The sequence below is a fragment of the Protopterus annectens genome, chromosome 2.part0 (genome assembly GCF_019279795.1).
Source record: "Protopterus annectens isolate FY-2018-M chromosome 2.part0, PAN1.0, whole genome shotgun sequence".
NCBI classification, from domain to species: domain Eukaryota; kingdom Metazoa; phylum Chordata; order Ceratodontiformes; family Protopteridae; genus Protopterus; species Protopterus annectens.
In genome coordinates, this window is record NC_056728.1 from 1399836161 (window position 1) to 1399860756 (window position 24596).

At 45.3% G+C, this 24596-nt stretch overlaps 1 protein-coding gene across 1 annotated transcript in view; it reads left to right on the forward strand.

Annotated features, from left to right (window-relative positions):
- The window catches only part of CLGN (calmegin), a 2483974-nt gene that overhangs the window by 995242 nt on the left and 1464136 nt on the right, over positions 1-24596 (forward strand). The window lies entirely within an intron of this gene.

The window sequence follows — 24596 nt, forward strand, 5'->3', positions numbered from 1 at the left end:
TCCTACATGGGTTTTTAGAGGGCTCTTCTGTGCCCTCCTCCTCCCAGGTTCCCTCTTGAGCTTTCATACTCTCCATTATGTTAAGAATACTGCAACAGTGATGTGGAAGGACATAGTACAGTTGTGTAAAATCTTACCATAACAGTAGATGTCATTCTCTTCACTGTTGTAATATATGCTCCCCTCTTCCTCCCCTTTTGCTGTGCACTTTTCTTTTTTTTTTTTTTTCCTGGCCAGGGATTCTTTTCTTCTTCGCCTTCTGGATGCACATGTTCCTCCTGGTCCCTAAGGATATTCTGTTTCTCCTGGGGCTTTTCAGTTCTATAGTATGTACATCTGTATGCCACCTTTATGCCCTATGCTTTGTGCAGGAAGAATAATTGTGACATAGGATAAATTCCAAAGGCTTTGGTATACTAGCCGGATGTTGGGCTGTCCTTAGTAAGTGATCCCTTATGTTAAGAATACTGCAGCAGTGAAGAGAAGGACATCTGCTGTTATAATACGATTTTTCACATATGTACTTTCAGAGCACTGCCCATTGGCCTCACCACAGCCTCCAGGGTGTTCAAGAAATACATGGTGGTGGAAGTGTCGCACCTGAGACTGCTGGGATACCATGTGCTTCCATGCCTAGACAACTGGCTCCTGACCACCATCCAGGCATCTATTTATACAAGCAAAAGATTACGTTTAGCAGTTATGTCATCACCTGGTCATCACGGTCAACTGCACTAAATCACAACATACACCTATGCAGGCTGTGAATTTCATAGGTGCTTGTCTAGACACGATTAGTCAAATAGCTTTGTTATCTCTAACAAGAGTTCGTACCCCCCAACTACAGGTCATGGAAGTGATCTCCCACTCTTATCCTCCAACAAGGCTAGTGTTACAAGTCTTAGGATTAATGGCAGCAGCAATAACTCCAGTTTCATTAGCTGGATTTCATATGCAGGTCCTGTAGTGTACTCTTTCAGTGCTGTGGTCTGTTCTTTAGCATCCCTTGAGCACTCCAGTCAAGATCTTCAGAGTTTGCAAGGAATATCTTTTTTGGTGGATTCATTCAGAAAACATTTGTCAAGGCCATCCCTTTGTTCTCCAACCACCAGTAGCCACAGTCACCACAGATGCATCCCAAATTGTTTTTTGGGAAAGACAGTCCAAGGTACATGACCTTGGAAGAGGTCAGTTTTCACATCAGTGTCCTGCAAATGAGAGCAGTCCTATTAGCACTGCAGGCTTTTCAAGATGTTCTGCCCTCAGGGATGATTGCAATACAAACAGATAACATGTTGGTAGTCTGGTACATTGACAGACGAGGGGAACCAAGTCTTACTCTTTGTGTTGAGAGGCAGTAAAAGTATGGCAGTGGGCAATCTGTTCCATTTGTTTTCTTATGGCAGTGCACATACTAGGGAAAAACAACATGCTTACAGGCAAACTAAGCAGATCCATTTTGATGCCTCATGAGTGGTCTCTGAAGTCAGAGAGTAACAGAAAGGATCTTTTGTCAATGAGGACAGCTATTCTGTGAACTTTCTGCTTCTCCCCTCAACAACAAGTGCTGCAGGTTCTTTGCCCTGGTCCCTCCACATGGGAAGTTGCCGAAAGATGTTGTAGCTAATGATTGGCCCTCTGGTCTCCTTTACGCTTACTGTCCATTACCTCTGATCTCCAGATTTCTACAGAAAGCTTTCTGGTTGAAGAGCATAGTCATCTTCATTGTGCCTTTTGGGCCTCATCAAGTTTGGTTCCCCCTTCCTGTTGCCTCATCTTCTGTATCCACCGTGGATATTGGTCCCAAGTCCAGACCTTGTCTCTCACCCTGCAGAGATGAAATACCCAGACATCAATGGCCTCGAGTTGGTTTCTCCAATTCTAGTGATGGCTAAACAGTCCAGGCTTTCCTCCCCAATGCGACATATTCCTTTATCCTCTCAGAAGCTTTCTTCTAGGAAAATTTACAAAAGTAAATGGAAAAGCTTTTCAGTTCGGGCACTTCAGAGTGACTTGGACCCCTTCTTTGCCCCAGTCTCAGCGATCCTCAAATTTATGGCTTCCCTTTTTCACAATGGGACAAGTTATTCTACTATTAAAATTTATTTAGCAGCTATTTGTAACTTTCACTCGGGTGAGAAACATTCCTCTCTGGCTTCTTTGAAGCTGTGCAAGGCCTTTCTTAGGGGTATCTTCTTACTCAAGCTCCCAGTTAAAGACCTTGCCCCTCCTTGAGATTTGACTATTGTATTACAAACTCTTGCCCAACCTCCATTTGACCCTTCGGCTAAAATAGATCTTAAGTTCTTGTCCCAAAAAACATTTTTTTCTGGTCGCTATCACTTCTGCTAGATGAATATCTGAACTCCAAGGGCTCTCTGCAAGGTCTCCATACGTGACCTTCCACAGGGCTAGGGTTTCATTATGCATGAAGCCAACTTTTTATGTAAGATGACCTCTGAATCCAACATAAATCAAGTCATCAATTTACCTGTGTTCTTTCCAAAATTGTCAAGGAAAGGCAAGTACATTCTACATCTTTTGGATGCACACTGGCAGCTTAGATTTTTTTGGCACAGAATCCAGGAAAATTGACCATTTATTTGTATCCTTCTCCAAGAACAGATTGTGTAAAACAGTTTCTAAAGTGATCCTGGCTAAATGGTTGACTGATTGTATATCCTTTGTAAACAAAGAGGTCTGCCTTTACCTAAGCCCCCCAAAGCACATTCCACGAGGTTGTTAGCCATTTCATCTGCTTTTTAGTCAAGAACGTCCATAGGTAATATTTGTGCAGTTGCCACTTGGTCCAATGCTCATACCTTTATTGCTCATTACAAGCTAGACTTACTGTCCAGAAATTGGGCAGTATTCAGTTCTGCTGTACTCCTGAATATCCTTCCATGAGAACCACCCAAGGTTCATTTAGTTAGGGACTCTGCTCCATCAGTTAACGAATGAATGAAAATGATAACATCAGATACAAAATTTATGTACTCACCATAATGATGCACCCTCCAACCCCTTTAACTGTCTTCCTAGAGAGACCTAAGGGATGTCCTTTTAGGAACCCACCTGTTCCTTATTTGTGCTCCAGCTTTTCTGTATGATTTTATCTTACTTTTTCATAATGATATGGTATTAGGTATTTATTAGTGTTGGGACAGCAAACTCGATCTGAGGGATACCAGGATGGTGGGGAATTATGGATAAAGGGAGGAACATGAGAGCTGGATCTGTGAGTCTAGTTAAAGCAGCTGAGCTAGATCTGAGGTCAGATCCAAGACCCATCGGTTGAGAAAGAATGAAAATGGAAAACACAGATGCATTGTTATGGTGAGTACATATTTTTTTAAGAAGAAATGGGAAAGAGGTTCCAAAAATAATTCAGGAACCCACAAAAACCAAGGACAGTCTTACAAGTCAGAATGATGGTTCAAGGGACCTTGTCTCCACCCCACCCTCCCTGCACACACGCACACACACACACACACAAACACACACACACACACACACACACACACGCACGCACGCACACACACACACACACACACACACACACACACACACACACACACACACACACACACACACACACACACTGGTAGTCCCCTTTCCCTTCCAGAAAGTCTGAATTTCCACTTTTCTTTTTTTCAACAAATAGTTTCAGACCGATGGGCTCTGAAAATCTTCCATCAAGGTTATAGATGGCAGTGGGAGGAAATTCATTCTTTCCAGGGGGCTAAATCTTTATCCACTTGGCCAGACTCTCTTACTTCCACTTCATCACATGCTCTCCGAGGGACTGATAGAACTAGTTTTTCCATCTCAGGTGGGGAAAAGGTGTTTATTCATGGATGTTTTCAAGTTCCAGAGAAATTAAATGCTTGGTGACCAGTTCTGAATATTTGTTTTCTCAAGCTGTTTGTGAGTATCTTAGTTCAAAATTATTTCACTTCACAATCTCTTACCTGCTCTTCCTCATTCAAGTTTTCTGGTAACACTGGATTTAAAAGATGAATGTTAAGTTGTCAATCTCGCCTTCATTCTTGCTGGATGGGTTCGGAGCCGATCCTTGGCTCCAACTCGGCCACTTACTAAAGCTTGAGAGCTTATTTTACCGGTTCGAGACAACCCTATATCCCATGATGCTAGGCGATAACCCCCCAGATCTCGTTTGCCGCTTTCGCTTGCGAGGTGCGTATTTTTACCGGCTCCTGGTAAGTCTTTATATATATAGTGTTCAGTCACCCTTTTGAGTTAATTTTTCACCCAGTTGTTTTTTTTCCAATAGACAACTACCTTTAACTCTATTACTGTTTTATACCTTCCCTTTTTATCCCTTATATCCCTCCCCCTCCACTCTTAGGTTAGGCCTTAAGCCTGCCCCTTTCCTACATTTTCTTAGGGATCCTGTGGAGTGTTTGGGTGTGTCAGTATCCTTATTAACATTTTTATTGTTATTTTATAGTTTTTTGAGAGTGTGTGTGTGTTTTTCTCTTACCTTTGTGACCCCTCGACACTGTTATGTCGAAGGAACCAAAGGAAACTAAGATCTCAGGCTTTAAGAAGTGTGACTCGTGCTGTCAGAAAATGTCTCTGACAGACGGTCACACTTCTTGTGTTTACTGCCTGGGACCCCTGCACCTGCAGGATTCTTGTTCTGTATGTCATGCATTCAGTCCAAGAGTCCTGCAGGAGCGCAGGAACAAACTTATACTGAGGGGCTTGTTAAAGCCCGAGGGCTCCCCGACTAAGTCTGCGTTGCAGAGGCCCTCGAAACCAGCAAAACCGTCGGCTCCAAATACTAAGCCTTCGGCTGCTGGCTCCTTGTCTGTGCCTAGATTGGCTCCGGCTGGAGCCGATCCCTTTGAGTCACAGGTTCCGGTCTCGGCACCACTCGGTACTGATACCTCTGAGTCAACGCATTCACTGTCGGCTCCGGCTGGAGCCGACGTGTCCTCGGCTCCTTTGGCTCCATCTAAGAAGAGGTCAAGATCCCCTTCATTGGAGTCCATCCATTCGGCTCCGAGATCTCCCCTGCTCTCGGAGCGGAGCCATCGGAGCCGATCTTCTCGGTCGTCCAGACTTTCAGATCATGACCTTGAGAGAGTGGTAAGTAGGCTGTTAAAGTCTCAGGCATTGGCCCAGATGATCTCTAGCCCATCTCATCAGACGATAGCTATTACGACTCCACCTAATTTTCCTCCTTCGACTCTCCCTCAGAGTTCGGAGCCGGAGCTCCTCGGAGCCGTGACTGTTGTGGCATCGGAGCCGATACCTCCCCCTTCGGCTCCTTCGTCTTCCGCTCCGATCTCCTCCTTGATGCCTTCATTGGACGGATCCGGGCGCCTGATCTCTCTCGTCGGCTCCGAGGGGGCGAGTGGCATCGGACCATTGTCCGACTCCGTTCTCCCTCTCAGAGCGTCGGCGCTGGTGAGCTCGGCCCCGACATCGGCCTCGGAGCCTTCCCTGTCGGTGCGGCCTGGGGTTCCTACCTCTTCGGAGCAGGGGCCCTCTGGCCTTTCTGATAGGGGAGCCTTTGAGGTGATGAGGAGCGTACTAGCCCCAGGGCATAGTCAACGGTCAGCTCCATCAGCTCCTCCCACTACAGTGCCTGCTGATGTCTCTTCCCACTCTCTTGCTCCCGGACCCAGAGATCCAACGCCTCAGGTTTCCCCACTGGGAATTTCTTCCTCTTCCGAGGCTTCTCCTGACCTGTCAGCGGAGCCTCCGCGTAAGAGGACATGTAAGAGGAAGCATGTGGACTCCCCTGAGTCCATTACATCTGACACTGACTTGGATGAGTCAGAGGGATCCCCAAAGTCCCCCTCTGAGGATGTCTCTTTCTCAGACATCCTAGAAATCCTAAAGCAGAGGGGGAACTGGTCTTCCCTTAATCCTTCTGAGGACGAGTCGGTGTACCTGGAGGCGTTTGGTTCTCGACCCTCCACCTCCTGGGTGTCTCCGCCTTTCGACCCCCTTATGGAAGTAGTGGCTCGGAAGGCGTGGTCGGCCTCGGATTCGGTGGAACCCACCCCTCGGAGGCCATCTAAATTCATCACAGCACCAGTTGACAAGCAATTCCTAACAAAAGGTGTACTGGCGGATGCCATGGTGGTGGCTGCAGCCACCAAGAAGGAACTAGCTGATCCTTCAGTACCTATCCATCCTCCTAATAAGGATTCTAGGACCATGGATAGGTACAGTAAGTGGATGTTTTCTTCAGCGACCTTTGCCATGCGGTCGCTGAATTACTTGTGTCACTTCACCTGCCTTCAGAGAGATATTCTCAAAGAGTTGGGAGAAGTCTTACAGGATCCATCAGCTGCTGGGTCCCAGGATAAAATAAACTCACAGCTTGGAGCCCTAAACTCGATTAACTCCTCCATGCATCTAATTTCATATGCAGCCGATGGAGCGAGTAGGGCCGTGGGCACAGGAGTGGCCTTATGGCGTCACGCCTGGATGAGGCTGTGTAATTTCATGGACCCTTTCAAAGCGTCCTTCACAAATTCCCCTTTTGATGGTTCGGCTTTGTTCGGACCTCAAGTGAAAGACACCTTGACCAGATGTGAACAAGATGGCAAGACTCTTTCTGCCGTAGGAGTCCGTTTCTCCACCCCTTCAAGACCATACCCTAAGGGTCAGAAGGGTGGGAAAATGTGGTTCCACAAATCTCAAGGAGTCACGCCTGATGCAAGAGGTCAGTTTAACCCCAGAGGCAGAGGGGGTAACAACAACAGACGCCGCCCTAGGGGCAGAGGGGGTCCGCAGTACCTGGGTAGCAGGGAGCCTCTCTCTGACAAACCCTTCCAGCATCCCTGAGATGTTGCCCGATTGTCCACCTTCGGAGACAGTCGGGGGAAGATTGTCACTGTACCCAATAGCCTGGCTTTCCCTTACTCAAGACAAATGGGTACAGTCGATCATATCCGAGGGTTACAAAATTCCCTTTATCCAAACCCCAATTCAGCAAAAGAGAACCCTTCCAGACGTTCCACCCGGTCTAAGGGAACTAGCAGTATCAGAAATATCAAAACTGCTAGCAAAAAGAGCCATCCAGCCAGTCCCAGCAGACCAACTAGGATCCGGAATCTACTCAAGGTTCTTTTTGGTACCGAAAAAGACGGGACTGGAGACCAATATTAAATCTCAGCAAACTAAACAAGTTTGTAAAGAGAACAAGATTCCGGATGGTCACGCTACAGTCCATTGTACCCTTTCTGGGCAAGGACAATTGGATGTGCTCCGTGGACCTTCAGGATGCGTACTATCACATCAAAATTCACAGGCGCTCCAGAAGGTTTCTCCACTTTCGGCTGGGGGCCAGTCACTACCAGTTCAGAGCCCTGCCCTTTGGTCTCACTACAGCCCCCAGAGTGTTCACCAAATGTATGGCAGCGGTTACGGCTCACCTGAGATGGCAAGGATTCCAGGTGTTTCCATATCTAGACGACTGGCTCCTCACTGCCACCACCAGGCATCAACTTCTCCAAGCCAGAGCTTACACCATTCACATTTGCAGAGGGCTAGGAATCTCTATAAATTTTGAAAAGTCTGCCTTGTCGCCTTGTCAGTCTATTACCTTTATAGGCGCCAACTTGAACACCGTACAACTTTCAGCAAAGTTAACAGATCAAAGGGTCTTAGATATTCAAAACCATGTCCATGTTCTTCTTCAGAGCGACAAAATTCAGGCCAGGTATGTCCTGAAAGTATTGGGTCTTATGGCGGCCGCCATAACACTTCTTCCCCTTGCACGTTTTTACATGCGTCTTCTACAGTGGATGCTTTTTGCCCAATGGTCTTTTCAGCAACTCCCCATGTACCACAAGATCATGATAACTCCAACTTGCAAAAGTCATCTGTCCTGGTGGATATTGTCCCCTCAAGTCCATCAAGGCAGACCCTTTGTTCCTCCTCCCCCGGTCGCCACGGTGACATCGGACGCCTCCCTGATCGGGTGGGGGGGGGGATTTTTCAGGGCAGGATCGTCCATGGCACTTGGCAACCTTTCGAACGCCACCTGCACATAAATGTCCTAGAGATGAGAGCAGTGCTTTTAACGTTGCAAGCCCTCCATGACTCTCTTCCCCTAGGAACTATTGCAATCCAAACGGACAATATGTCCGTAGTGTGGTATATCAGCAAGCAAGGCGGAACCAAGTCCTATCCCCTGTGTCGAGAGGCACTCAGACTTTGGCAATGGGCGATCTCCTCTCAGCGGTTTCTGATAGCAACGCATATCCCCGGGAAGTCCAACATCATAGCAGACAGGTTGAGCAGAGCTATACTCATGCCACACGAGTGGTCTCTCAAACAATCGGTAGTGGAAGAGATTTTTCAGAAGTGGGGCCTTCCTTGCTGCAATCTTTTTGCTACACCCCAAAACAGCAAATGCCCCGACTTCTTCACCCTCTTCCCCCTTCCAGGCCATTCCCTCAGAGACGCTCTAGTCCAAGATTGGCCTCGGGGACTTCTCTATGCCTTTCCACCCTTTCCTCTAATCCCACAAGTAATTCAGAAAGCAACGCCTTGAGAGCCAAGTTGATTCTCATTGACCCATCAGTCTGGGCAGCTGCACCAATCCCTACATTCTCTCAACCTCACTGCTTGGTTACTCCACTTCCGTCCTTAGCCAGGCTTCCTATGATTTCTAATCCCATCCGGGATATCATAGTAGCTTCCCTTAAATCTTCCACCAGAAGGATTTACACTAGTAAATGGAAACGTTTCTCCTTCTGGGCAAAGGCAAGGAATATAGATCCCTTTACTGCCCCAATTCATTTGGTCTTAGACTTCCTAGCCGAAATTTTTCATTCAGGGTCTTCTGCCTCTACAGAAAAGGTTCAGTTGGCAGCCATATCGAATTTTCATACAGGCTTATCAGACCACAATATCATGTCCAATAAGCTTTGCAAAGCTTTCCTTAAAGGTGTATATTTACTTAAGCCTCCGATCAAAGACCCTCCACCTCAGTGGGATCTTAATTTAGTCTTAACATCCTTGATTCTCCCCCCCTTTGAACCTGCGGTCTCCTGTTCATTGAAATTTCTTTCCTGGAAGACACTCTTCCTAGTCGCCATTACTTCTGCTAGGAGAGTATCTGAGCTTCACGCCCTCTGCATTCGTCCTCCCTATTTAATCTTCCATAAAGACAGAGTTTCTCTAAGGACTAATCCATCCTTCTTACCCAAGGTGGCTTCGCAGACAAATTTAAATCAATCTGTTGATCTCCCAGTTTTTTTCCCAAACTATACTAATAGAGCGGAGCAAAAGCTACATTATCTAGATGTTCACCGCCAGCTCCGATACTATTCGGATAGAACCAAACAAATAAGGAAGTCTGATCAACTGTTTTTATTGTACGCAGAAAATAAGAAAGGCCTTCCTGTTTCTAAGGTAACCCTATCTAGGTGGCTGTCTTCTGTGATTACATCTATTTATCAACTCAGAGGCAGGGAATTAACTTCTAAGCCAAAAGCCCATTCAACTAGAGCACTAGCTACATCTACAGCTTTTCAAGCTAGACTACCAATAGACACTATCTGTGCGGCAGCCACATGGGCCTCTCCTCATACCTTTGTTTCGCATTACAAATTTGACATGGCCTCCAGGGACAGAGTAACATTTGGTTCCACCATTCTTAAGAGTCTGTTCCAATGAGCCACCCAGGATGAAGGTGCTAGGGGACGCGGTCCCATCCAGCAAGAATGAAGGCGAAATTGACAACTTAACATTGAGAAGTTATGTACGTACTATAACGTTCCATGTTAGTTGTCTTCTCTCGCCTTCTTTCTTGCATCCCACCCACCATCCCCCTAGCCTGGACAGACCGAGAAGATTTTCCCTTCCTTGAAGGGTCCTTTTATTCCCTTGTTCACCATCTAGGTGTCCTAGGATATATATAGTGTAGATAATGATCTTTGGGGGTTTTTATCCCTCTTCCTCCTCCTTCCAGTTGGAAGATTTTGTTTTATTGGCCTATGCTAGGTTTTTCAGCTTCCAAACGAGATCTGGGGAGTTATCGCCTAGCATCATGGGATATAGGGTTGCCTCGAGCCGGTAAAATAAGCTCTCGAGCTTTAGTAAGTAGCCGAGTCGGAGCCGAGGATCGGCTCCGAACCCATCCAGCAAGAAAGAAGGTGAGAGAAGACAACTAACATGGAACGTTATGGTAGGTACAAAACCTCTCATTATCATCACATACCTGTTCATCCAGACTTTAGATGTTTCTTAATGTTTTGTGTGTCTGGATTACGTTATCAGTTCTCTGCCTTACCCTTTAGACTATCCACTGAAGCAAGAGTGTTCACAAAGTGTCTGGCTCTAATTATAGCTTATTGCAGGCTACAGGGTATCCACATTTTTCCATATTTTGGCAACTTGCTTATTTTGCAGAATCTTTTTCAAAGTGTCATGAATCTCTCACTTGGGTGAGAGATCTCTTGTACAAGCTGGGATTCCAAGAGAATATTCAGAAGTCCATTTTGACTACTTACTGTTCTTGGGGTGTCTGCTGTTCACCTCATTTCAAAGAGCTTTTCTTCCACAGGAAAAAAAAAAAGCAAATCTATATCTAGATCTTTTTCTAAGGTTTTCCACTTAGACTTCTTCAATCACTGCAAAGGAATACCTCAGGATTTTGGGTGTCATGGCATCTATGATTCTCCGCATGAGAAAGATACATTAGTATCTGAAGTCTATTTAGTTCCAGCACCAGTATCCTTTTTCTTTTCAAATCCCAATGTTGGGGTCTGTCAGAAAAGACCTCACTTGGTGAAATCAGCAAATATCCATAAATTCAGGTCTCCCTTTCTCTCTCCCTGTTCCTGGACATCTCTTGGGGGGCAGCTTCAGGAGAGATAAACATGCAAGATGTGTGGGATACCGCAAAGAGATAGAAAAACCAAATAATCCAAAACCAGAAAGAACAGGACAACCACCTTGGAAACCACGATTTATTACAGATAATGGTGAACACTTTCTTCCCCACTAAAGGGACTTCATCAGAACAACGTAAAAACACAAACACCCAGCACTATTTATACTCCACTCTAATTAAACAATTTAATCACTGATTGTTTTTGTTTGTTTTATTTATTTATTTATTTATTTTATTTTACATTTGTTAACCGGGCTAGTCCAACTGGATACATGTCCATTTTCAGTGGAGGCCCGAGGAGAAAAGCTCCGCTATCTACTTCTACTACATGGTAACAAAACAGTAAAATACAAAAATACACAATGGATAAAAATCACAAATAAGCAAGGCAAAAAACAAAAATTTCAGGAAGATACAAAAAAAGGGGGGATAGAGAGACAAGGAAGTTATTTAAGTACAGATATGAGAAAAAAAAAGGTGAGAGAAGAATTAAGTTGTTTAAAAAAGTTAACAAAAGTGTTACTAGAGAAGTATGGAATATAGTTGAGATAGTCATATCTCAAGTTGAAAGGAAGAAATAAATTGAAGAAATGGATTTGGGAGAAAGTCTAAGGGATATAGGAGGAGAATAGGCGGTCGAAGAGGAGCTAGATCAACTAGGATTGATGCAAGAGCAAAGCCAGTGTTTAGTAAGAAAGAGTTTCAGTTTGGTCTTAAATAGAGTAATGGAAGTCTGGGCTATAAGGTCTGGAGGAAGTTTATTCCAGATTTTACCGACTGAGTTGGAAAATATGGAGTCACCTGCTGTATTCTTTGAAAGAGAGGTTTGAATCAGTATTTTATTAGAGGAGCGTAGGGCTTTTAAGTTGTGGTAGGGTTTGATAAGGGTGGAGAGCATGGGTATATTTTCAGGGGAGTAAAGGGCTTTGTGGGCAATTGTAAGCTGATAGTACTGAATTAGGTGGGGTAATTCCAGCCATCCTAGGTTAGAGAGGTTCAGACAGTGATGTGTTTTATATGGAGAGGCAGTGGCAAATCTGGCAATGTTGTTGTAGGCAGTTGTAAGCTTATTAATGTTATGCTTCGATAGATTAGTATAAATGGGGGAAGCATATAGTAAAGTAGAGATAAGATGTGTTCTTGCTATGGTAGTTCTAGCTTCAGGTGTTAGGAAAGCTCTGATTCTATAGAGAGAGCCTAACTTTCTATTAGTTGCTTTTATGATGGAGTTAATGTGAAAATCAAATTTTAGTAGGTTGTCAATAGTAATACCCAATAGTTTGGTTGTTTGGTCAGGAGAGATAAGGGTGCCATTGTTAGAAGTAATTGTGAAATTAATAGAGGGAGACAGGTGTGTGGGTAAAACGAGGAGAAGTTTGGTTTTCTTAGGGTTTAAGAGAAGACAGTGGTTGGAGAACCATTGCTCAATAGTAGTGAATGTCTTTTGGGTAAGGAAGTGAAGGTCAGCTTGGTTAGTGGCAGAGCAAATGATGGTGGTGTCATCAGCATACTGAATACAAGTAGTTAGGGGGGTGGCAAGATGCAAGTCATTAATAAAGATGGAAAATAAAAGAGGACCTAAGATGGAGCCCTGAGGGACACCTAAAGTGGTGGGGAGAAGTTCAGAAAGATTGTTGTTCCATAAAACAGCTTGTTTCCGGTTTTGAAGATAGGAAGTGAACCAGCTTAAGGCAAGATTATCGAGAGAGAACGATTTTAAGTGATGTAGGAGGAGTTGGTGATTCACCATATCAAAGGCTTTGGACAGGTCTACAAAGAAAGCTGATGTAAGAAGATTGCTATTCCGGTTAATATTAATGGAGTCAATAAAGGATAATAAGGCTGTGGTGGTGCTATGGTAAGGACGAAAGCCATGTTGGCAGTTAGCGAGGAGATTATTAGATAGGAGGTGATTTAGTAACTGTTTGTGGATGCATTTCTCCATTATTTTTGCAACAGGGGATAGCAGTGCTATAGGGCTAGTTAGAGTACTCATATGAATCACCCCTTTGAAGAGGGGATGTGTGAGATTTTCCAGAGTGAAGGTATAGTACTTTCTTTTATGGTTCTGTTTATTAGTATAGAGATAGGGTAGGCAATAGCTTTGGCACCTAGCCGGAGATATTCTGCTGGCAGTTTGTCGGCTGAGGGGGTAGAAGCTTTAAGTTTTTGAAGTAATTTAAGAATATAGGAGGTAGGTATGGGTTTAAGTTGCATAAGTGGAGGAGTGAAGCTTGGGCTACCTAATAAAGAGGGGTCAGGGCTTTGTTGGTTGGCCAGTTTAAGTATTGTAGATGTAAAGAAGTTATTAAAAGCATTAGCTGTTTGTAAGGGAGAGTCAGGGCAGGAGCCAAGTGGATTGGGAGTTTCAACTTTTCCGGGGGAAAGAAGTGTGTTAATAGATCTCCAAAATTTATGTGGCTGGTGGTGGGAGGATTGCTGTAGCTGGGTGTAAAAGTTCTTTTTATCTTTTATGATAGCTAACTTTGTCAGGTTCCTTTTTTGTTTGTAGCTAAGGTGATCAATGGGGTCTTTGGAGGTTCGCCACTGAGTCCAGGCCTTATTCCTATTTAGGATTAGTTGTTTTGTGTTGGATGTAAGCCATTGGGCTGTATTATATTTCATGCGAATGGATCGCATGGGGGCATGTTGATCTAAAATAGTAAGAAAGGTTTTATTAAAGTGGTTAACAGCATCTTCTATTGGGAGAGTTTTTAGAGGAGACCAGTTGACAAGGCTAAGTTCATTTTGAAACTGATGAGGGTCAAAATGTTTTTTGCTCCGAGATAAGCGAATTAGGGGAGGTGTTTTTAGGTGAGTTTTGTGCCTAATGATGTATGTGAGAGAGTGGTCACTAAGGTCATCTGGGAGGGTACCTGTAGAATACTTTTGTTGGGGACTGTTTGTCAGGATCCAGTCAAGTATGGTATCTTTGTTATTGTTCGTATTTATTCTAGTTGTGGAGTTAATGGTTTGGTGGAATCCATGCAGATTAATAAGTATGGATGGATTAGTTTGGGTACATACATTCCAATCAATATTGAAGTCACCTAGCAGTATAGTTTCTTGAGGAAGATTAGTTGAAAACCAGTTAAGTAGATCTTCTAATATGGGGGGGTTGTAGCCTGGGGGAAGATAGGTGCAGATAATGTTAATAGTTTTTTGTGGGTTAAGGGAAAGTTTGGAAATAATAAGATCTGAAGTAGGAAGACTTCATTCGTCTGCAACCTGTGGGTATCGGATCCGATCTCGGATCCGAGCCGGCAATTCAAAAGCTTAGGCTCCGAGCTCCTAGCTCCTCCCTCTTACCCATAACCCCTTGCCAAGCCCTGACTGACCTCAGATTTCGTTTGCCGCTTTTCAAGAAGCAACGGAATTCTTGAGCTCCTGGCGTGGTTTTGAGATAAGTAGTTTTCTGACAGGAAAATTGTTAAAATTCTCTTTTTTTGTTACAAAAATAGTTAGTGTTGTGTGTGATTAAGGCTTTCCCTCCCTCTTTAGTTAATTTTTCTCGGGTTTTTCGTAGTTTGTTTGTTTGTGTGTGTGTGTGTTTAGGCCTTAGGTGTTATGTCTGAAGCCCTAAGGCTGTCTTTTCGAAATGTACGAGTGTGGCCATAAGCTGTCCCCAGCAGATGGCCACACTCGATGGTCATCTTGGGGTTGAACACCTGTCTTCTGGTTGTACCATTTGTGCAGGGTTCAACCCCGGCTTTAAGGAACGGAGGTCGGTTAGTGCTGGCGGGTCTTTTACCCCAGATACTGCTTCGGCCTCTGCTCCTCCAGTCAGCAACTTGTTGCTGTGAGTTCTCCCCTCCGGCTGGGACTCAACCTCCCTTAAAATGCCGGAGGAAGGATTCTAGTAGGGAGAGACAGAAGGAGAGGCACAGGAGAAGCACCACAAGAGGAGAGCCAAGCTTCCAGCTCGGCTCCTCCATCTAAGCGGGCTTCCCCTGTGCCTTCTAGCCTTCCTCCTCCTCGGCTCCACTCCCTCGGTTCTCTCCTGGACCCGAGGAGGAGGAGGCTAGCCCTTCCAGGAGGTCACCGAGACGGTTCTCTAGGTCCGCTTCGGTGGCCTCCTCTAGATCGACTTTTTCGATGAGCGAAGCTGATATGGACCGGATGATGAGGAAATTCATCCAGGCCCAAATGCAAATGGGAGTGCTCCTAGCCCCCCCCCAACCGGGAGGGGCTTCGACCCCTTTTTTCGCCCCCGTAGCTCCTTCTCCGACCCATACCACGGGTTTGGAGCTTTCGGCGCCGTGCAGATTTGGATCCGGGGGTGGGTCGGATCCGATTGGTCGGCGCACCTCGGATCCGTCCCATCCCTTGAGTGCTTCAGGTGCCGGACCCGACCTCGTGCCGAGGCCGAGCCTCGGATCCGAGGGAGCTGGTGTGTCTTCGGCTCCGTCCAGGTCGGAGCACACTGGTCTCTCGGATCCGACGGTTTCGGCTCCGACTCCGATCCGTACGTCGGATCCGAGTGGGGGTCGGCTCTCGGGGCTTAGAGAAGCTGGCTCCCCCACGGCTTTCAACATTATGGAAAGGGCACTGTCGAGGACATCCGGACCCCCGGTCCCTGCCACGGCTCCATCCGCACTCCATTGCAGTTGGGCCAGGCCCCCACCAGCCGGTCCCAGGGACAGCCCGCCTCGATGTCCCAAGTGGTTCCCTTGGAACATCCATCTGCTGAAGAGTACTCCTCGGACAGCCCCGATGAAGTACCTCGAAGCGCAAGTGCAAGAGGAGGCACATGGACTCCCTGAGTCCGTCACTGAAGACACGGACTTGGATGAAGGGAAGGCTCCCTAGGTCACCCCTGAGGACGTCTCATTTGGAGACATCATGGAGATGTTAAGGATCAGGGGGTGGTCTGCCCCAAGGCTTCTTCGGACGAGTCTGTGTTCTTGGAGGCATTCGAGGCGGGCCCTTCTACCTCTTGGGTGTCCCCTCCTGCTCACCCCTGGTAGCTCTTATATCTATCAGGCATGGAAGGATCCGGACACCATTGAGCCTATCCCAAAACGCCCGGACCGCATTCTTTCTCCTCCATCAGACCGCACCCACTGGAGTAAGGGTCCCCCAGTAGATGCCATGATGATGGCTGCAGCCACGAAGAGGGAATTGGCCCAGGAGAGTCCCTCCGTCCATCCTCCGGGCAAGGAGTCCCGTTCGATGGATCGAATTGGGAAGCGAGTGTTTAGTTCAGCGACCTTCTCCTTGAGAGCGCTGAACTACATGGCGCATGTCATTAGGATGCAGCGAGATCTGATTAAAGAGTACGCTGCATCTCCCCGATGTCCATCTCGAGTGAGGATAAGCAGGTTTATTCCACCCGAATGGCCACTCTAAGATCTGTGTCCAATACATCTATGCGGCTGCTGTCTCATGCTACTGAGGGAGCCGCTAGAGCCAGCGGAGCAGGCCTTGTCATGAGGCGACAGGCCTGGCTCCGCCATTGTGATTTTGCTGAGCCCTTTAAGGCGACCTTCGCGAATGCCCCTTTCGATGGTTCTGCCTTATTTGGCAAGACTGTTCGTGAGACACTTGTCCAGAGCGAAAAGGACGGGAAGACGCTGTCTGCCGTCGAGTCCGCTTCTCAGCTCCCCAGAGGTCCTTCTCTAAGAACCAAAAGGGACAGAAGAAGATGTGGTTCCGGAAGTCGCAGCAGTCCCAACCTGCTCCGGATAACCAGTCCTTCCGTGGCAGAGGAGGACGGGGAGGTCGTCGTGCCAGAGGCAGGGGGGCTCCTGGCAATTTTGGGTCCAGAGAACCCTTCTCTGAGAGACCCACGCAGCAGCCCTGAAGGGTTGCCCGGCTGTCCGTCTCTGGAGGCAGTCGGGGCGGTTTCGATGCACCTGACTTCTTGGGAGTCCATAACAACAGACAGTTGGGTGCTTCGACTCATATCCAGAGGATATTCAATACCCCTAATCAAGATCCCCAAATCTCACAGCCTCCCAGATGTTCCACCCGACCAAAGGGAGGCGGCAGCTCTCGAAATCGAGCAGCTGCTAGGAAAAAGAGCCATCCAGCGCGTCCCCCCAGATCAAGCCGGATTAGGGTTTTACTCCAGGTTCTTTTTGGTGCCAAAGAAGACGGGGGACTTAAGACCAATTTTAGACCTTTCCCTGTTGAACCTGTCAGTAACCAAGCAAAAGTTCCGGATGGTCACCCTGCAATCTATACTCCCCCTTTTGAGGGAGAACGACTGGATGTGTTCCATAGACCTCAAGGATGCGTACTACCACATTCGGATGGACAGACGATCCAGGAGGTTTCTTCGCTTCGGCTGGGAGCCAGTCACTATCAGTTCAGGGTCCTCCCTTTGGTCTCACCTCAGCCCCAGGGTGTTTACCAAGGTGTTAGCGGTGGTAGCGGCCCACCTGAGGCTCCAGGGATTACAGGTCTTTCCGTACCTGGACGACTGGCTCCTGACTGCATCATCAAGGCATCTTCTGTGCTCAGCCAGGGATTACTTCCTTCAACTAGCACCAAGGCTGGGCATAACGATCAACTGGGAGAAATCTTTCCTGAATCCAACTCAAATTATAGATTTCATAGGAGAAAGACTAGACACCAGATCAATGCGAGCCTTCCTCACCCCAGACCGTATCGTCAGCCTGAGGTGTCATGTGACAGCAATCCTTCAACCGTCACCAACTGCAGCTTCGGTCCTGAGGGCCCTAGGTTCTATGGCGGCAGCTATCCGCTTCTAATTCATGCCCGCTTACGCATGCGGGTCCTTCAATGGACCCTTCAAGTTCAGTGGTCTCCTCTTTGTTCGTCTCTAAACGCTCCGATTGCGGTCAGCAGAGTGTGCAGGGACTCCCTTCTGTGGTGGCTCCTTTCTCCGGAGCCCCTAGCAGGAAGACCCTTTTGCGCTGCATTTCCCCGAGCCACAGTGACCACGGACGCTTCTTGCCTCGGGTGGGGGGGGCATTCTGCGGGAAAGATTGTCCAAGGCACGTGGAATCCCACAGAGACATCATTGCATATAAATGTCCTGGAAATGAGGGCGGTGCTCCTAGCGTTGCAAGCACTTCACCACGTTCTTCCTTCAGGGACTATTGCGATTCAGACAGACAACATGTCCGTAGTCTGGTATATCAACAAGCAGGGAGGAACCAGGTCTTATCCCCTTTGTCGAGAGGCCATGAGAGTCTGGGAATGGGCAATTTCCACCAAACGCTTTCTGATAGCAACGCACATTCCGGGAAAGTCCAACATCCTTGCGGACAAGCTCAGTCGCACCATCCTTTCTCCACACAGTGGTCCCTAAACCTTCAAGTAGCGAAGAAGATTTTTGCCGTTTGGGGGCAACCCTGTTGCGATCTTTTGCTTCTCCCTCAAACGCCAAATCGACAATTTCTTCGCTCTACTTCCCCACCAGGGGAGTTCGAGGATGCTCTGGTGCATGTTTGGCCTCCCGGTCTCCTTTATGCCTACCCTCCACTTCCTCTGATGCAGAGGTTTCTGCAGAAAGCCAACAGTTTGGGGAGCAGAATGATTCTCATTGCCCCATTCTGGCCTCGACAACCTTGGTTCCCCTTCGTATGGTCTCACAAAATCAATCCACCATGGATTCTGGATCCAATTTCGGATCTCATCTCTCACCCTCTGGGAATGCCAGTTCCCAATCTGCGGACCCTGAAGTTGACAGCTTGGCTGCTCCAATTCCAACCTTAATTAGGACTCGGTATCTCTTCACGGTCAAAGCAATTTTGGTGGCTGCTCATAAACCTTCTACCAGACAGGTTTATCGGAGTAAATGGAAGAGGTTCTCTATATGGGCAGGGCAGAGAACAGTGGATCCCTTTTCAGCACCTATCTCTGCGGTGCTAGAATTTCTAACAGACCTCTTTCATCAAGGGGCCAGTTCTTCCACGATTAAAGTACAATTGGCGGCTATATCGCATTATCATATTGGACAGGACACAGCTCCCCTTATGACAGCGAAATTATGCAAATCCTTTCTCAAGGGAGTTTTGGTATTAAGACCTCCAGTCAAGGAGGTTGTACCGCCTTGGGATTTGTCTTTAGTCCTGCAGGCCCTTACTGCTCCTCCCTTCGAGCCTGCAGCTTCTGCTGATTTAAAATTCCTTTCCTGGAAGACTGTCTTTCTGGTAGCTATCACTTCAGCCAGAAGGGTGTCTGAGCTTCAGGCTCTTTGTGTCAAACCGCCTTACCTTTCTTTCTTCCCTGATAGGGTGTGCCTCAGGACCAATCCATCTTTTCTTCCGAAGGTCTCTTCTGAATCAATATTAACCAGTCAATCAATTTGCCTGTCTTTTTCCCAAGTATTCAAACAAAGGGAATACAAATTGCATTCATTGGATGTTCATAGACAATTACGTTTTATATTAACAGGACAGCTGGCCACAGGAAATCAGATCAGCTGTTCGTCTCCTTTGCTAAATTTGCTCTGGGTAAAGCAGTGTCTAAAGTCACTCTGTCTAAATGGATTGCTAATTGCATATTGCAGGCATATGACACTTCAGGCAGACCTGCTCCTCAGAGGGTTCTGCTCATTCTACTAGGGCAGTTTCTCGTCAGCCGCCTTTAAGTCCCGTGTTTCGTTGGATGATATCTGCGGCAGCTACTTGGGCCTCGCCTCATACTTTTATTTCTCATTACAAGGTGGATGTTGTTTCTAGAGGAAGAGCATCCTTTGGCTCAGCGGTGCTCGGAACATCCTTCCATGATGGCCCAAGATTCAGGTAGCTAGGGACTCTGTCCCACAGGTTGCAGACGAATGAAGTCTTCCTACTTCAGATTTAGAAGTTATGTACTCACCATAACGTTCCATCTGAGTAGGTGACTTCATTCGGATGCAACCATCCCCCCCTCCATCCCCCTGACCTTTATAGAGCGAGTATTTATGCTGTTTTAGTATACTGTGGTCAGTATTTGAGGCAAACTCAATCTGAGGTCAGTCAGGGCTTGGCAAGGGGTTATGGGTAAGAGGGAGGAGCTAGGAGCTCGGAGCCTAAGCTTTTGAATTGCCGGCTCGGATCCGAGATTGGATCCGATACCCACAGGTTGCATCCGAATGAAGTCACCTACTCAGATGGAACGTTATGGTGAGTACATAACTTCTAATTCAGCGTTGGTGTCATATGGAGGGGTTTGGGCTGATTTGTTTACATCCAGTCCAGATTTAAAGAGAATAGCTACTCCGCCACCTTTTTTATTAAGACGGTCTTGTCTTAGGATGCTGTAGCCAAGGGGGATGATTTCATTATCTTTTATTGAGGGTTTGAGCCAGGTTTCGGTAAGACAGAGAATGTCAAATTGTTGGACTTCTAGAAGGGCATGAAGAGCTGGAAGTTTGTTGCAAATGCTACGGATGTTAAGATGAGCTATTGTGAGAGATTTAGGAGGTGTAGAATGTGGTGTAGGTTTAGTTTTCATTTGTTGGGGGTTAGAGGATATTGTGGAGGTTTTTGGGCCTGGGTTGGGGTGGATGTCCCCATCAATTAATGATAGACTTTGAATAAGGTGAGTTAATTGTGTGGGCTTGAAGCAGTAGAAGTGTTTTGTGTGTCTAAGAATAAGGTATTTGATATGTGAGAGTCGATGATATTTAGATTGAAGATATGAGTTGCAGTATGTTAGACTGAGATGTGTTGTGAGTGTAGTTGGTGGGGTAGCTAGGGTGTGTCTGTGTGGAATGTTAACAGTAGGATTTAACGGATGCTCATAGTAGGTTATTAGGTAGGTAGAGGAAAGAATAGTTAGAAGAGTTAATAGTAGGAGAGGAAGGTGAGTGTAGGACATGTTGAGAAAGGTAAGAGACTGTATAGAATAGGTAAGTGTACAAGTAGAGAGGGTAGGTATGGGAGGGGATGACTGTGGAGTGGACGGAGAGGAGTAAGTTCTGATTGGCTACAGAATATGATGGGTGTGGTTATGTGGGAATAAATGTAGAGGTGCTAGGGGCGGGTGGCATTTGGGGGCAGGGAGGGGAGCGGAGTGAGCCCGCAGGGCGAACGGAGCGGGTAGAAACCACAGAGGAGTGAGAGGAGTGGAAACAATCAGAGAGATAGGTGAAGAAGTAAGGCGAAGTAGATATATAGAGGAGGGGGACAGTATAAAAGTTAGGAAAAAGCAGACAGGTTTGCTAAGTTGAGCAGAGGACTGTAGAAAGGAGAAAAAGTTAGGTATTAAGGTAAAGATACAGGTAGGGTAGAGCAGAGCTCTAGTTATAAGTTGGATAAACAGGAGGAACCAGAGAAAAAGTAGGCAGTCAGGTTACAATACAGATAGAAATAGAGTGGGCGTTAGGCTGGTGGAGGGGATATAAGAGACCTCTGGAGGGGGGGGGGATAGGCTGCTGTCGTATCAAACCCAGGAGACTCTGTTACCCTAGCAGGGTAGATAAGTATTAAAATAAGTACTAAGTTTAGTTAAGTCTTGAAAACATACTTTCAGAATACAGTGTTCCTGGGTAGGCTTGCTGAGTTCAAGGGTATAGTTCACTGTGATCAGGTGGATGAGCTACTTTGCAGAAACAGCGAGTACCAAGGAAAAACAAGGCAGGGCAGTCAGAGCAGAAGAAGGAACACAGAGCTATACTGTTAAGAGAGAAAAAGACAGGTAGTGAGGAGTGCAATATTAACAATAAAAAAATACAGTGCAAAATATAGTCAGGACAAAAACAGGCAAACCATTAACTAGACATAAGGTACACCAAATACCAATCAAAACATCAAAAAAACGAGCAGCACAGTTTGAATGTTCATTGACATAGGCAATGTTCATTGTAGGTAACATTTTAAATGGTGTTAACATTCACAAGCCATTATTAAAAACTTTAACATGGAAAATCCATTATTTTCATGAAAAATATATATAAATAATATATAAATAATAATGTTGAATTACCAACATTAATTTATTTGTCCCTCATTTACCCCAATATGTTATGCAACTTTAAAATACTCAAAATAGTAATAATTTCATTTATTCCAGGGTAATGTGAAGCATTTAAAAACAGTTGCCATTTTAATTCCATAATATCTAGATGCACATCTAATATTCTTCCTTTCACATCTTTTTTGCAACTGTTGTACCACCATGAATTTAAACCTATGCCCTGCATATGTATGTGTATGTCTGAGTAGTGGACTGGTGATTCTATTATTCCTCATATCACCTAAATGTTCACCTGTCATAACTTTGAATTTCCTACAAGTTTTCCTAATATAAAATACGGGGCAGTCCTGACATTTGGCCATATATGTCACATTGGTGGAATTACAGTTGAAATGTCAATTTATACAAATTGTTCTTCCATTTAACTTGACATCTTTCCCTGTTTCCAAAATGGAAGGACAATAACTACAAGCATTACACTTGAAATTACCCACGGCTCTATTACATGTTACATTCTCTATTCTCCTTTTTAAAATGTTCTTGAAGGATCTATCTTTCCTGTAAACTATTTTCGGATTTTTGCCAACCTTCTGTGCTATAGTCTCGTACCCAATTTCTTTGAATAATATCAGATATAATACTAGCTTCACTGTTGTATGTTATAATTAAACATACTAATATTATAGTAATGTTAATAGTAAATAATTAATACTATTTATACATATTTTTCATGAATATAATGAATTTTCCATGTTAAAGTTTTTAATAATGACTTGTGAATGTTTTTGTTTGTTTTAAATGGTTTTAACAATCAGTGATTTAATTGTTTAATTAGGGTGGAGTATAAATAGAGCTGGGTGTTTGTGTTTTTACATTGTTCTGAGGAAGTCCCTTCAGTGGGGAAGAAAGCGCTCAGCATTATCTGTAATAAATTGCGGTTTCCAAAGTAGTTGTCCTGTTCTTTCTGGTTTTGGATTATTTGTTTTTTCTCTCTCTTTTTGGTTTGTTGTTTTTGCCAGTGGGATGGAGACTTCCACCTCTAATGGAGAAATAGTGGAACTTTTACATCAGATAAACCAGTAACTGGCAGTCCATACATCACAAATTAAGGTGTTAATGGACAAACCTGGGACTTCGTCCAATATTTTTGGCAGTCTTGGTTATCCCCAGCCTTCACCATCATCTATGCTTGATTCAGCTTCTGGTTTGTCTTTTCAAGACAGACAGACCAGTGTAATTGTTGTTGTTGCTTGTCTTTCAGCTTTTTCCCGGTAAGGGGTCGCCACAGCAGAACTCCGGTCTGCTAATAATTGGCAGTAGATTTTTATGAAACGCTGAGGTGCCAGCCCGACGCCCATTTACGCACGCATGTCTTTCAAACGCTACCCAACCACAGGGAGGACATGCAGACTCCACACAGAAGGCACTCCCAAGCCAAGCCGAGAAACGAATGGGAGAACTCAAGGGAATTCAGAAGTAAGGAATAGTAGTATGTCTCAAAGTATAAACTGTTGGAAAGAAAATACATTTTTATTCCAAATGGGGAATACAGTTGATATATCGAACCAGCAGCATGAAATTGCCATGGAGGAGAAACTTAAATGTTTCGAGAAAGATTTGTTAGCATATAAGAAACTTCAAATGGAGAATGCATATTTAGCAAGAAACGAGGTCTCAGACTATGGAGGTACCCAAATGGAGCAAGTGAGAACAGTGAAATGTTGGATGAATTACATGCTCTTTTCGATAAGACTGGTGTTGAACTAATGAAGATCATGATAAAATTTAATAGTGTCAAGCTGAATGACATTGTTAAACATTTGAAGAGCTTGACAGGTCAATTCAGGTTGACTTAGCAGGCTCCCAGTGTCAAGTAATGTTCAATGGTATTTTACGTTCAGTAAATGAACAATGTAATACTGTTTTTGCCTGTAAAACTAACAAAATTAAAAGGGACATTTGTGAATATCAAGACAAGGTCACCTATCCTCTGTCGCCAGGTCACCAAGGCAACGGGCAACAATGGGTCAATGACCGAGAGTTTAACTCAGTGGAAATGACGTGAGGCGTGAGGAATCATCAGGGTGAGCAATGCTCGAGATTGCAGTCTGGCGCCAACATGGAGGAGGTAGTTCGGCGTTCTGAGAGATGCTGGGGGAAAGCACAATCTTATACCTACCAGGGCAGCAATTACAGGGATTACGGCGGTCAGGGAGCAAAACCAAAAGGTCCAAGGACCCGAAATGCATGACACAGTGGTCACACAGATGTCGTTGGGAGGTCCCAACCTGAAGGAAATGTAAGTTTATGTGTTATTAATAACAGTGTCATTGTTGCCTGGGGTGAAGCACTTAATTCTAACCAGCAGGATAATGTTGGCTAGGCTGGTGCAAGTTTGGCCGAGGGTGTGTGTCGTGAATGGATTGAGGTGTGTGTCAGTTCGCAATTATACAATGAAAGTAAATTTATCGAGCAAGCTCCCGAATTTGTTTTTGGGGCTGAAGCCACAAACGATGATTTCTCAAGTGACATTTCAATTTATAGCTTCACCGGACATGTGAATGAGTCAGAATTTAACAATGCTGATGGTATTCAAGATTATGTATGTGTATTGTACTCAGGGGGCAATGACAATGACCCTACTGTTTTTAATGTAAACAGAAATAGAGTGGAGTTTGCAGTTATGGATGGTCATTTTTAATGTAATAGTAATGAAATTAGTCTGTATAGCATGAATAATAGTGATAGACATACAATTTCAAATGAATTATTTGATATTCAGGAGCCAAGTCAAGGTGGGGAATTGGAAATATTATTACAGGTTATGAACGAA